This window comes from Protopterus annectens, chromosome 7.part0 (genome assembly GCF_019279795.1).
Source record: "Protopterus annectens isolate FY-2018-M chromosome 7.part0, PAN1.0, whole genome shotgun sequence".
Taxonomy (NCBI): Eukaryota; Metazoa; Chordata; order Ceratodontiformes; family Protopteridae; genus Protopterus; species Protopterus annectens.
Genome location: NC_056739.1, coordinates 457094858 through 457108775, shown reverse-complemented (window position 1 = coordinate 457108775; position 13918 = coordinate 457094858). Strand labels below are relative to the sequence as shown.

The 13918-nt window shown below is 45.4% G+C and overlaps 1 protein-coding gene across 1 annotated transcript in view; it reads left to right on the top strand.

The window, feature by feature from the left end:
• Positions 1 to 13918, top strand: part of POLR2A (RNA polymerase II subunit A) — a gene marked incomplete in the record, with an annotated part of 2048627 nt that overhangs the window by 1243012 nt on the left and 791697 nt on the right.

Below are 13918 nucleotides of genomic sequence, written 5' to 3'. Positions count from 1 at the left end.
ACAAGGGCCATACTGCTGACCCTGAAACTATTTCTCAGGGACCTAAAGGGGTTTCCTCCACTACTGCTAAGAATCCACTTCCTGCGGAAAGAGATTCTAGGGCTTTAGAAAGGTGGGGCAAGAAAGTATATACTACTTCCACCCTCTCTATGCAGACATTAAATTGTCAATTTCATATGATTCAGTATCAGGATTACATGTTGGATGACTTGCAGAAGAAATTGGCTTCCCCTGAACCGTTAGATAGAAAGGGGTTACAGGAATTGGTTCATAATACTCAGCAGGTTAGCAACCATTTCCTGCAGTGTGGATATGATGCATTGGAAGCTTCATGTAGAGCAGCAATGACAGGTGCGGTCATACGCAGACATGCTTGGTTAAAGGAACAAACTTTGCCAGACCATGTGAAAATTAAGCTTTTGGACGCACCACTAGAGAAACATAAGCTATTTGGGGCTACTGCACAAGAGGTTTTAAAGAAAATAGAGGAAAAGTCAAAATCAGTGCAAACAGTCAAAGATTTCCTCCAGGTACAGCCTCTAAGATTCAGCAGGAATTGGCCTTCTAAGCATTGGGCCTTTCCAGACAGACAAATTTCAGAGAGGCAAAAACAGACGTGGCAGAGGGCAAACTCGAGGCTCCTACAGAGGACGTCAGTGGCAGCCTCCGAACCAGAGAGGTGGGGAAGGACCTTCCACTGCTCCGCAGGGACAATCTCAATGACTTGACTTTGACTCCGCCATCCAGGGCTAAATTAGAAGCACCTTTGGGCGGAAAATTATCTTTATTCTCACAAAATTGGCACAATATTACAAAGGACAAATGGATACTGGACATAATAGACAAAGGATACAGATTCCATTTCCATACACTACCAACTAGACATGGCAGGCCAAACCTGCCACCAACTGAAAGGGCAGAGGCACTCAAACAAATAACAAACCTACTTCAAATAAGAGCAATAGAAAAGGTTCCTTCTGCAGAACAAGGCCAAGGATTTTATTCAAGACTGTTTCTTGTTCCAAGAAAAGAAAACCAATGGAGACCCATTCTGGACTTGTCCGCACTGAATACTTACCTTATTGTGCCAAAATTCAAAATGCTGACTGTACAGCAACTCCTTCCCATGCTGGGCAAGGGGTCTTGGCTGGTAACTCTGGACCTCAAGGAGGCATACCTGCATGTCCCAATCAGACAAAGTTGCAGAAGGTACCTCAGATTTCTTGCAGGCTCAGAGCATTATCAATTGTCAGCATTGCCCTTTGCCTTATCTACTGCGCCCAGAGTGTTCACAAAATGCCTGGCATCAGTAATTGCACATTGCAGACTTCAGGGGATACAAATATACCCTTACCTGGACGACTGCCTTATACAAGCGGACAGCCAACAAGCCTTGTTAAAAAAACTTGGACTATGTCATTCACCTACTGCAGGCCTTTGGATACACAGTCAATATTCAGAAATCAAGTCTCGTACCATCCCAACAAATACCTTTCCTGGGTGCCACACTGGACACAAACACCCAGATGGCGTTTCTGACAAAAGAAAAACAAAAACAATTACCAGAATACTTCAGAAAATTAGCAACACCACACCCAGATGACTGCAAGGAAAATCCTGCAGGCCCTGGGTTTCATGGCATCTTGCATTCTTCTGATTCCACACGTAAGGCTGCATATGAGGAAATTACAATGGTATCTAAAAAGTCTATGGTCTCAACACAGCCACAGCCTGGAAGCATTGATTCCACTCATTCTATGCCTTCAAAAGGAATTTCTGTGATGGGCTCAAGCAAGCCAGATAAAAAAAGGTCTGCCTTTCAGCGAGCCTCATACAAGTCAAACCATAAGAGACGCCTCAGACCATGGATGGGGGGTGCACATGGAGGGCAGATGCATTCAAGGACAATGGACACAAAAAGAAAAGCACCTGCACATCAACCAAAAAGAAATGCTGGCAGTGATACATGCAATCAAGGCCTTCGAAAAGTTCATGCATCAGGGCCATCTACTAATAGACAGACAATACCACAGTTATGTGGTACATAAACAAGCAAGGAGGTACCCATTCCTACCCTCTTTGCAGACTGGCAATGAATCTCTGGGATATTTCCCTACAATTGAAAATAGAGCTACAATCCCAGTTTGTACCAGGGAAGGACAATGTTCTGGAGGACAGCCTAAGCAGAAACATCATGGATCCACACGAATGGATGTTGCATCCAGACATTTTCTTACAAATAACTCAAGCATGGGGAAGGCCGGACATGGATCTTTTTGCCTCCCACCTCAATCACCAACTGAAAAAGTTTTGCACACGGACATACCATCCTCAAGCATGGAAGGTGGACGCTCTCTCCTTCAGTTGGAACTCTCAAACACTATATGCCTTCCCACCTCTTCCTTTGATGACCAAGGTGTTACTAAAGATCAAGACAGAGCAACTGAAAGTCATACTGATAGCTCCAGACTGGCCAAGACGACACTGGTACCCACTGCTACAGAGCTTGACATGCACCAATCAGTGGCTCCTTCCTCAATGGCCACTTCTTCTGACACAGCACAATTACAGGACACTACACCCCAGCTTGAAAACATTGAAGCTGACAGCTTGGAAGATTCCATGACTATTCCTCAGGATACACTTTCCAAAAGGGTAATAGATATCATCCTGGAGGCACGCAGACCTTCCACTAGAAAAACATACTCAGCAAAATGGAAGAGATTTCTTATCTGGAACAGCAAAAAGGGTCAAGACCCATCAGTGATGAGCATTCCACAGATCCTAGAATATTTGGCTGAAATGCTCCACAATGGCCTTTCATATTCTTCCATAAAAATACATGCTTCAGCAATATCTGCCAAATATAACACTGATCCGCCTGTATTTTCTCACCCATTGCTAAGACAGTTTCTAAGAGGTATAAAGAACATCAACCCTCCAAGGAAACTACCAGTGCCTGCATGGGACCTCAACTTCATGCTGGAAAAATTAACTCTTCCTCCCTTTGAACCAGCAGCATCTTCAGAGTTGCAATTTCTGTCTTGGAAGACAGCTTTCCTTCTGGCAGTAACCTCAGCAAGAAGAGTCTCTGAGCTACAGGCCCTTATGTCAATACAACCAATTCTCATTTTTCATCAGGACAGAGTTTCTTTGAGAACCAATCCGTCATTCATGCCAAAGGTGGTATCCAGGTTGTCCCTGAATCAAGCTATTCAGCTGCCTACATTCTTTCCCTATCCTCAAAATAAAGGAGAGACTTCTGCACACCTTGGACATTCACAGACAGTCACGCTGCTACTTGGACAGAACTAAGACTTTCAGAAAATCTGACCAGCTTTAGTACTTGTCTGGAATTTTCTCTTTTCAAAATTTAGCCTTCCTTAGAGGGCACCTGGCATCTGGGGCAAGAAACACTGAAGAAGATGGCGTCAGCTGACGCTTTTATACCCCAGGCGCTCTGACGTCGGGCAAGGGGCGACATCAGCCGACGCCAGACCCAGACTTTGGAATCCGGCCAACCGAAGGGCTGCCTGAGGCAGGACAACCCATATGTTATGACTGCAGTTGCATACCTATCGGACATCTACATTTATGGTAGGTACAAAACTGTACTTTTTCACTCATCAGTCCTTAAGCAGATAGTTTCAAGGGAATAAATGTCATGCTGTTTGTCTAGACTTTCACTTTTGTTTGGAAGGAGGAATGCAAGTATTGGAAAGACGTACCTTTTCTCTCCTCTTTCCATGACTGGCTCCTCCATGCCAGGGCTGCCAATTCCTGGTCACCAAGGACTTTAAGACTTCATCCCTCTGTGCTGTAGAGCCAGGCTGCAAAGTAGTCAATTTCTACAAGAAATGTTCTCCTTGAAGAAACTGTTTATTTTTGTGTTTTTTTTTTTGTTTAACTCTTACTAGAGATTGCATCCTAGACTGGTTGCCTGATTCTTTCTGTATATACACTCTCATCAAATGGATTTACTGGTTAGGAGAGAGATTTGCACACTTGAGCAGTAATCTTGTGGTTTGAGAAATTTGGTTTCATGGGAGTGGTCAGTGTTTGTAATACGCAAACTACATGAGAGGCTCGGCAAATGTTATGCTTGAGCCTAGTTGCACACGAGTCAAAATCTAAAGGTGTTCTTTGTGGTTTATTAAAGTAATAACTTTTGAATTTCTTGCCACACAGAAGCTTGGGGCTAGGTGGAATACCAGAGACTTTCACTTTCCTCACAGTCCAGTTGATGCTGTCTTGTACAGATGTTCGTGTTTCACTGTTGCAGTCATCACACTTGGGTTATCTGCCTGCAGTTAGCCCTCAGTCGGCCTGAATACCAAAGTTTTGGGATTTCTGTGTTGGATGCTGTCGCTTCTTCCATGACCTCATGTTATCAGGGGGTATAAAACAGGCAGCCAACACCATTACATCAGTCTGTTGCCAAGAAGGAGCCCGAAGCAGAAGCAGTTCGCAAGTGCCGGTCGACCGCTACCTGAAATTCAGGCTTTTCGATTTTCAAACCTGATGTCTTCTAAAGCTAAGTACCCTGTTGAGGATTCCGTTTTCTTGCTCTAACCAATGTCAGAAAAAGTTAACAATTGTCTTGCCTGTGGAAAGCAAATACCTTGCAGATATTTTTATTCTTACTGCGTCACCTGTTTAGGCCCAGACCACGTCATCCCTCGCTGTCGGTTTTGTGCCTTGTTTAATGGCCGAACCATTCATTTTCGGGCTATTTTTATACATTAAATTATTATGCTCTCTATCACCATATTCTGAAATGGCTTTGATAAGCCATCAGACTACTGATCTTCTGAAAAAGCGTAGCGATAGACAGACTGCATAGGTCAAAAACTGCCGCCGACGCTTCCGTTAAGCTTAGTCGCCAGTCTGCCAGTACTCACTGAGGTGCTTTTTCAGCCCTTGATGCCTGCTTCTACAGATTCGGAGGCCTCTGCTGAGACCCCTTCGGGGTCCGGTATGCTACGAGATGCTTCGACTATGGAACCTGCGGATGTCTCTACCTTAGATGGGTATGGAGCTGCTGTGCAGGCACCAGCTTCTCAGTGTATTCCGACCTACTGATATTCGCATTAAACCGGCAACTTCGTTTTTGGCTAAAACTACAGAGTTTCTCCGGTCCAGAGTACGCACTACGCCTAGAAAACGACCAAAGTTCATGCTCAAGCTCCCATGCCTCAAAAACAAATACTCTGGCTGAAGACCTTATCACCCTAACTAGGGGAAGCCAGCCTTCCCCTGCTAAGAGGCAAAGAATTGAGTTTGATTCTACAGACCAGGAGTCCGGTGACTCTGACCCTTCTGATTAACAGGACATACCCTTATCTACCTTTGAGGATTCAGATGCAGAGGACTCCATTCCCTCTGCCTCCCCTTCAGAGGATTTTTCTTTTGGTGAAACCTTCCATACTTTGAGAGCATTTCCGCTGGGAATTGCACTATTAGTCTCGGTCCAAAAAGAGACTCAGAGAATGTTTGAGTTGCCTCAGTACAGGACTCTAGCTATACCCCCTGTCCTGGATGTAGTAGATGATGTCTTCATGGAATCCAGTCTTACTTCAGACACTTGACCACCAGCCCCTAGAAAACTTGACAGGTACTACAGAGTACCTGATTCTCACAAATTTCTCTAAAAATCATACTGCAGATCCAGAGAACATTTCCCAGGAGCCTAAAGGTATTAATGCTACTACAGCCAAAAGCCCTACTCCTTCAAATGGATTCCAGAGCTTTAGACAGATGGGGTAAGAAAGTATATACCTGTGCAACTCTTGCCATCAGGGCATTGAATTGCCATTTTCACATGCTGAAATACCAGCAACATAATATGTAACTTATTAAACAAATAAATGGTGTTACTTCCAGATTGTGCAGAAAATAAATATTTACAAGAGTTAATGCATTCTGCAAACCAAGTTAGTAAACATACTTTGCAATGTGCCTTAGAAGCATTCTGCAGGACTGCTGTCATTGGGTCTGTACTGAGAAGGCATGCTTGGCTAAAAGAACAAGTCTTGCCTGATGATGTCAAAGCAAAATTACTAGATGCTCCATTAAATCAGGAGTGTTTGTTTGGCACAAAAGCAGAAGTTGTTAAAGATGGAAGAAAAAGCTAAATCTATGCAAACAAAGATTTCTTACAGGTGCCGCCACCTAGATTCAGCAGGCATTGACCTTCAAAAAACTGGTCCTTTCCAATCCCTCTTAGGCCTTCTCAGTCCAAACCCAGGGGAAAGACAACCAAGACTATAGTCTCAGGATATGCAGAGATCTAAACGAGTTTTCCACCTCATAACCAGGGAGTGGTAAGTCACCCGCTTATGGAAAAAGTTCACAATGACTTTCCAATTATCCTTCCCAGCCATGCCCAAGAACTTGTGCGTCTAGGAGGAAAAAAACCTTCATGCAAAAAACTTGATGTCCATTACTCTGGACCGATTGGTTCTAAACTCTGTATCCTAGGTTTACAGATTCTACTTCCACTCACTGCCAAAACCAAGCTGGTTTTCAGACCTTCCTCCAAACCAGTGGGCAGAGGCTCAAAAGCAAGTGCTTTCCCTGCTCAATATCAGGGCCATTCAGCCTGTTCCAGTAGAACAAAGGGAGCAGGGTTTCTACTCCAGACTCTTCTTGGTACCCAGAAAAGAGGGTTCTTGGCGCCCAATCCTGGATCTATCAATTCTCTACACCATTCTGGTGGTCCCAAAATTCAGAATGCTGCAACAGCTTCTCCCTATGCTAGCCAAGGATGCCTAGTTAGTCACCCTAGACTTAAAAGAAGCTTATCTGCACATCCCCATAAGGGAGTCTTGCAGGAAATGTCTACACTTCAGGGCAGGCTGTATGCACGGTCAGTTCTCTGCACTTCCCTTTGTGAATACTCTGGACGCAGTAGATAAGCCAAAGTGCCTGGCTCCAGCCATTGCTTACTGCAGGCAGCGAAATATCCAAATTTTCCTGTACTTGGACGATTGCCTGATTCAGACGGACAGTCAGGAATTGCTACTTCAGCACCCGGCATTTGTAAAAAGACTTCCGTCTTCATTTGGGTACACTGTCAACAAAAAGATCACAACTGGTGCCCAGTCAAAAAATTGTATTCCTGGGAGCAAGCTTGAACTTCCCAGATGGCATTTCTCACTCCAGAAAAACAGGTTTATTTGAACAACTACTTCAAACAAATGGACACCAAAACCCAGCTATTTGCAAGGAAAATACTGCAAGCCCTAGGGTTCATGGCCTCATGCCTTCTGCTAATTCCATATGCAAGACTGCATATGAGGAAACGTCAGTGGTACTGAAGTCTTTGGTGCAAACATTATTTGAGTCATTCCAATCATTCCTTGTCTATGGGCAGAGTTCCTTTCGTTGGCAGAAGCATGCAACCACAAGGGACTGCCTTTCACTCAACCCTTTGACACCCAAATCCTGACTACATACTCATCAGATTATGCGTGGGGGGCTCACATGGCAGGCAAATGCATTTGGTTAAAGTGGAGGCCAGGACAAATTCTGATGCACATCAGTCACAGATGTTAGCTGTACAGTATGCTCTGACAGCCTTCAAATACCTAATCCTTCCAGGACAGCTGCTGATAAAAACAGACAACACCACAGTTGTGGTACATAAACAAGCAGGGGGGAACCCATTCCAGTCTGCAGGTTAGCCATGGCCCTGTGGAACACAGCCTTGAGCAAACAAGTGCATCTACAAGCTCAAGTTCCTGCCAGGCAAGCATTCACTGGCAGACTACTTGAGCAGAAATCTCCTGGATCCACACGAGTGGAAATTGGAGCCCAACACCTTCAACCTTCTAATCCAGAGGTGGGCCTCTTTGTCATCCCCAAGAACAACCAGTTGAGCAAATTTTGCACCAGGAACCCTCACAGCAGTGCCTGGAAGGTGGATGCCTTATTCTTTAAATGGGAGAAACTCTCAATTTATGCCTTCCCCCTCTGCCCCTCCTCTGAGGTACTACTCCAGATCAGACAGGACAGCCCAAGGGCATTTCTTATTGCCCCAGACTTGCCACGCCAGCACTGGTACCCACTCTTACGCAGTCTGACAAGAGTGCCATCCTGGCATCTTCATTAGACACCTTCCCTGCTGTCTCAGCAGGAGGGGACAGATTTTTGTATCCACATCTGCAAACCCTAAACCTTGCAGCCTGGCTTATCCCCTGAGTACTCCGCCAACCATCCTCAGCAAGCAGGTGCTGGATGTCATTCTTGAGGCCAGAAGGCTTAGTACTAGAAAATCGTATGCTGAAAAGTGGAAAAGATATTCTTGGAATCGGTCTCAAGGAAACACAGCTCTGTGCCCTCCTTACCTCAAATGCTTGATTACCTAGCAGAGCTACTCCACAGAGGCCTATCCTTCTCCATTAAGATTCATGCATCTGCCATCTCAGCTTATTATAATATTGAGCCACCTCTATTCTCACCCTCTCATCGAACAGTTCCTGAGAGGGGCTAACAACTTAAGGCCCCCTAGGAGAGCGCCCACCCCTGCTTGGGACCTTAACTTTGTACTGGAAAAGCTCCCGCTCCCCCCTTTTGAAACTGCATCTTCAGAGTTAAAATTCCTTTCTTGGAAAACAGCCTTGCTTTGAGCCATAACCTCAGCTAGAAGAGTGTCCGAGTTACAGGCACTAATGGCTGTGGAGCCCTTCATTATTTTCCATGCTGACAGGGTTTCTCTCAAGACTAACCCATCCTTTATGCCTAAGGTGGTCTCAAGTGTGGCTCTAAACCAGGCCATCCATTTGCCAACCTTTCCCTAATCCTCCAAATAAAGGGGAAAGGATCCTGCACTCTGGTCGTGCACAGACAGCTCAGGTTCTACCTCGACAGGACTAAACCTTTCAGAAAATCTGACCAGCTGCTAGTCAGCTTTGCTACAGGGGCAGAGAGCAAGGCCATTTCAGAGCAAACAATTTCCAAATGAATAGCACACTGCATCCATTTCTGCTACAAGCACCATGGAAAACCTACCCCACAGGGGATCAGAGCGCATTCCACTAGGGCTACTTCCACCTCTACAGCATTTCTCGGTGGAGTCCCCTACCAGGGACGTTCTGGAAGTTGCAACCTGGAGATGTTCTTCGTGTTTCACTGTTGAAGTCATCACACTTGGGTTATCTGCCTGCAGGTAGCCCTCAGTCGGCCCGAATACCAGAGTATTGGGATTTCTGCGTTGGATGCTGTTGCCCCTTTCAGGAAGTCAGAGGTATAAAGCATGCAGCTAACAGCATTACATCAGCTTTTCTTGCCGAGCGGAGCCCGAAGCTGTTGGCAAGTGCTGGTCGGCCGCTACCTGGAATTTTCATTATTCGAGTTTCAGACCTGAAGTCTTCTAAAGCTAAGTACCCAGTGGGGGATCTTTTTTCTTGCTCTAACCGATGTCAGAAAATGTTAATTGCCTTGCCTGTGGAAGCAAATACCTCAGATTTTCATTCTTACTGCGTCACCTGTTTAGACCCAGACCATGACGATGTTCTTCATCTCACATTGCTGCAGTCCTTACACTTGGGTAGTCTGCTGTCCTCGGTCAGCCCGAATATCAAAGTATAAGGCTGACGTCGGTCAAGGCGCATTAGACTGACATCAGGACGTCAGGGTACAAATGCGCATGACCGACGTCATATCCACAGTCTTTTTTGCCGCATGGTCCGATGCAGAAGCAGCGTTGCAAGTGCCGTTCGGCGTTCTGAAATTTTTTCGGAGTTTCAGACCGAGTCAAAGTTGGCTAAGTACCCGTTGGGAATATTTTGGTTTTTCTTGCCTCAGTGGTTTACCGGATGTCAGAAAAAGTGAATAACTGTATTTCTTGTGGGAAACAGATACCGCATAGAGATTATCATACTTTGTGTATTCCTTGTTTAGGGCCTGAGCACGACGTTGTTGGGTGTCGATTTTGTGCTAGATTCAATAAGCGCACTATTAAGAGGAGGTTAGATTGTGCCAAGTTAGTCTTCGGGAAGCGGTGCAATTATAATATGCCGTCGGATGCTCCGACGTCCGCTTCTTCGAAGAAGCGCAAGGACAAAGCAGCTAAAGCCAGGCAAGAAGAGTCGTCCGTACCGGACGCCGGTTCTTTAGAGGTGTCGGTGGAGCCGGGGGTTCCGCCGGAGGTTTCTCTGGAGTCCCAGGGGGAGACTTTGTTATTGCAGGATGTGGCCTCTCAGGAGGCAGGTCAGGCTGAAGGGGCTTCTCAGGTTACTGTACTCCCCTCCCTTCCCAGGGTGGTTAGGCCCTCTCCTTCTGTTTCCAAGGCTTCTCCCAGAGGCAGGCCAGGTTTAGCTTCAGTTGGTGTCACTCCTAGTTCTTCAGGATCTGTGCCCAAGAAGCATATGCTTAAAATGGCAGAAGATTTGATTACTTTGATTAGAGGTTCTTTGCGTCCTCCTCATAAGTGACGTAGGGTGGAACCTGAGTTGGGGAGTTTTGAGCAGGCTTGGATGTTTCAGAGTCTTCTGAAGTCTTGCAGGAGTATTCTCCTTATTCTGATTCTGATGTGGATGATTCTACTCCTTCTGCTTCTCCTCCTGAGGATTTTTCTTCAGAGACTCTTCATTCCATGAGGGAGCATTTTAAGTGGGAAGGTCAGGACTTCTCTGATTCCAGGAAAAGGCTTAGGGAATTTTTGTTTTTACCCCAGCATAGGCCTTTGGCTATACCTCCTGTTCTGGATGTTGTGGAAGATGTGTTTGCAGAGGCTTCTCTTAATCCTGATTCTTTGCCTCCTGCTCCTGTTAAACCGGATAGGTATTACAGGGTGCCTGAAGCTCATAAGTATCTTTTAAGAGTCCTAGGGCGGACCCAGAAACTGTTAGTCAGGGGCCTAAGGGTGTTAAGGCTTCTGTTGTTAAAAATCCGGTTCCTCCAGATAAAGAGGCCAGGGCTTTGGATAGATGGGGAAAGAAAGTCTATACTTCTTCCACCCTAGCTATGAGGGCTTTGAATTGCCAGTTTCACATGTTGAAATACCAAAACTATCTACTTTCTCAATTGAAGTCTAAGGTAGATGCTCTGGCGGAAGGTATTGAGTGTAAAGAGTTACAAGATTTAGTACATGTTTCTGAACAGGTGGGTAAGCATTCTTTGCAATGTGGTTTTGATGCTGTACAGGCCTCGTCTAGGGTGGCTGCCACTGGGTCAGTTCTTCGCAGGCACGCCTGGCTGAGGGATCAGAATTTATCTGACCATGTTAAGACAAGGATTTTAGATGCTCCTTTACAGTCTGATGTGTTGTTTGGTTCACCTGTTGAGGCAGTCTTAAAGAAAATGGAAGACAAGGCTAAGTCTATGCAGACTGTTAAAGATTTTTTGCAGGTTCAGCCTCCGAAGTTTAGTAGAAATTGGCCTACCAAGGGGTGGACGTATCCTGCTTATGATTCCCAGTCTAGGGGTAGATCTAGACGTGGTAGGGGCAGAGCTCAGGGCTCTTTCAGGCCTTGAACAGGGAGTTCACCTGCACAGTCTTCGGGTGAGGGCAGGGGTCAGTCCTTTCGTAAACAGACCCAATGACCTACCTTTTCAGCTGCCAGAGCCTTCTCGTCTGGCAGCACCTTTGGGAGGAAGGTTGGCACTTTTCAAGGAAAATTGGAGTTTAATTACCCAAGACAGATGGGTATTGGATATCATACACCAAGGATACAGGTTTTATTTCCATGCCTTGCCTCCTTTCAAAGGCATGCCAGACGTTCCACCTCAGCAAAGAATAGAGGCTCACAAACAAATTTCTCTGCTACTTCAAATAGGGGCCATACAGCCGGTCCCTATGCCAGAAGTGGGCCTGGGATTTTATTCTCGCCTGTTCCTAGTACCAAAGAAGGGGAACACGTGGAGACCAATTTTGGATTTATCTATCCTCAACACTTACCTGGACATTCCCAAGTTCAAAATGTTGACGTTACAACAACTTTTACCTCTGCTGGGCAAAGATCATTGGATGGTAACTTTGGATCTCAAGGAGGCTTACCTTCATGTTCCTATCAGACTGAGTTGCAGGAAGTATCTGCGTTTTCGGGCTGGGACTTCTCATTATCAGTTCTCTGTATTGCCCTTTGGCTTATCTACTGCGCCCAGAGTGTTCACAAAAGTTCTGGCTCCAGTGATAGCTTTCTTCAGGCTAAAAGGAATACAGATCTATCCTTATTTGGACGATTGCCTGATTCTGGCTCAAGGAAGGGACGAGCTTCTTCATCATTTGGAATATGTGATAGCAGTGCTAAGATGCCTGGGGTATTCTGTGAACGAAATAAAGTCCAGTCTAGTACCCTCTCAGGACATGTGCTTTCTGGGTGTAAGACTGAATACAGCATCCCAGATGGCCTTTTTGACCCCGGACAAACAAAAGAATCTTTCCCTTTACTTTCATAAATTGTCTCATCAGTCCAGGCTGACTGCAAGGACAGTCCTTCAAGCCTTGGGGTTCATGGCATCTTGTATTCTTGTGCTTCCCAATGCCAAACTGCATATGAGGAAGCTACAATGGTATCTCAAAAATGTATGGACACAGCACTGCCAGGATCTGGACACTGTCATTCAGATAATATCTTGCATTCAAAAGGAATTTTTGTGGTGGGCTCAGGAATGTCACCTAAACAAGGGACTCTCTGTGACCCGGCCAGAGGAGAGTCAGATTCTAACGACAGATGCCTCAGACAAAGCTTGGGGAGCTCATCTAAATGGAAAGTGGATACAAGACACGTGGCCTGCCAGACTACAACATCTACATATCAACTTGAAGGAGATGTTAGCAGTCCAGTTTGCATTAATAGCTTTCAAGGATTTACTTCTTCCAGGGCAGGTGTTGATTCTAACAGACAACACAACTGTCATGTGGTACATCAACAAGCAAGGGGAACACATTCTTATCCTCTATGCAGGCAAGCAATGATTTTGTGGGAGACTGCTCTCAGTTTACAGCTAAATCTTCAGGCAAGGTTTCTGCCGGAGCACAGAACTCCTTAGCAGATGTGTTGAGCAGACAATTATGGATCCCCACGAGTGGAAATTGGATCCTCATGTATTTCAGAAATTGACAGTGTCATGGGGAACTCCAGACATAGATCTGTTCGCTTCTCCACTAAACCACCAGCTGCCAAAGTTTTGCACGAAAAGGTTTCATCCCACAGCTTGGAAAGTGGATGCTCTTTCTTTCAATTGGAGCAATCTTCATGTGTATGCCTTTCCACCTCTGCCTCTCCTCCCAAAGGTACTTCTGAAGGTCAGACAGGACAAGCCAAAGATGATTTTAATAGCTCCAGATTGGCCTCGACAGCACTGGTACCCATTACTGAGAAGTCTGGTACGGGAGCCTCCATGGCCTTTGCCTTCGATTCCACACCTGTTGTCTCAGGAGAACAGTCATTTACTCAATGTCAAGCTTCACTCTTCACTCTCTTCATCTAACAGCCTGGCATATTCTGTTTTGAACCATAGAGGGTCTCAACTTCCACAGCAAGTTTTGAATGTTATTTTGGAAGCTAGAAGGCCTAGTACAAGGAAAGTGTACGCAGATAAATGGAAGAGATTTTTATTTTGGAGTGCAGCAAAGGATTTTGATGTTTCTGAGCCTAATTTAAGTGTGGCTCTTCAATATCTTACTGAGTTACTGGACAAAGGTTTGTCCTTCTTCTCTTCTATTAAGGTTCATGCTGCAGCAATTTCGGCTCACTATGACTGTGACCCACCATTGTTTTCTCATCCTTTGTTCAAGCAATTTCTTAGAGGGGCAAAGAATATAAGACCTCCACGTAGAGCTCCTACTCCTGCTTGGGATCTCAATTTTGTGTTGGAGAAACTCACTCTACAACCTTTTGAGCCTGCAGCTACTACCGAGTTGAAATATTTATCATGGAAGACTGCTTTTTTGTTGGCCATTACCTCTGCA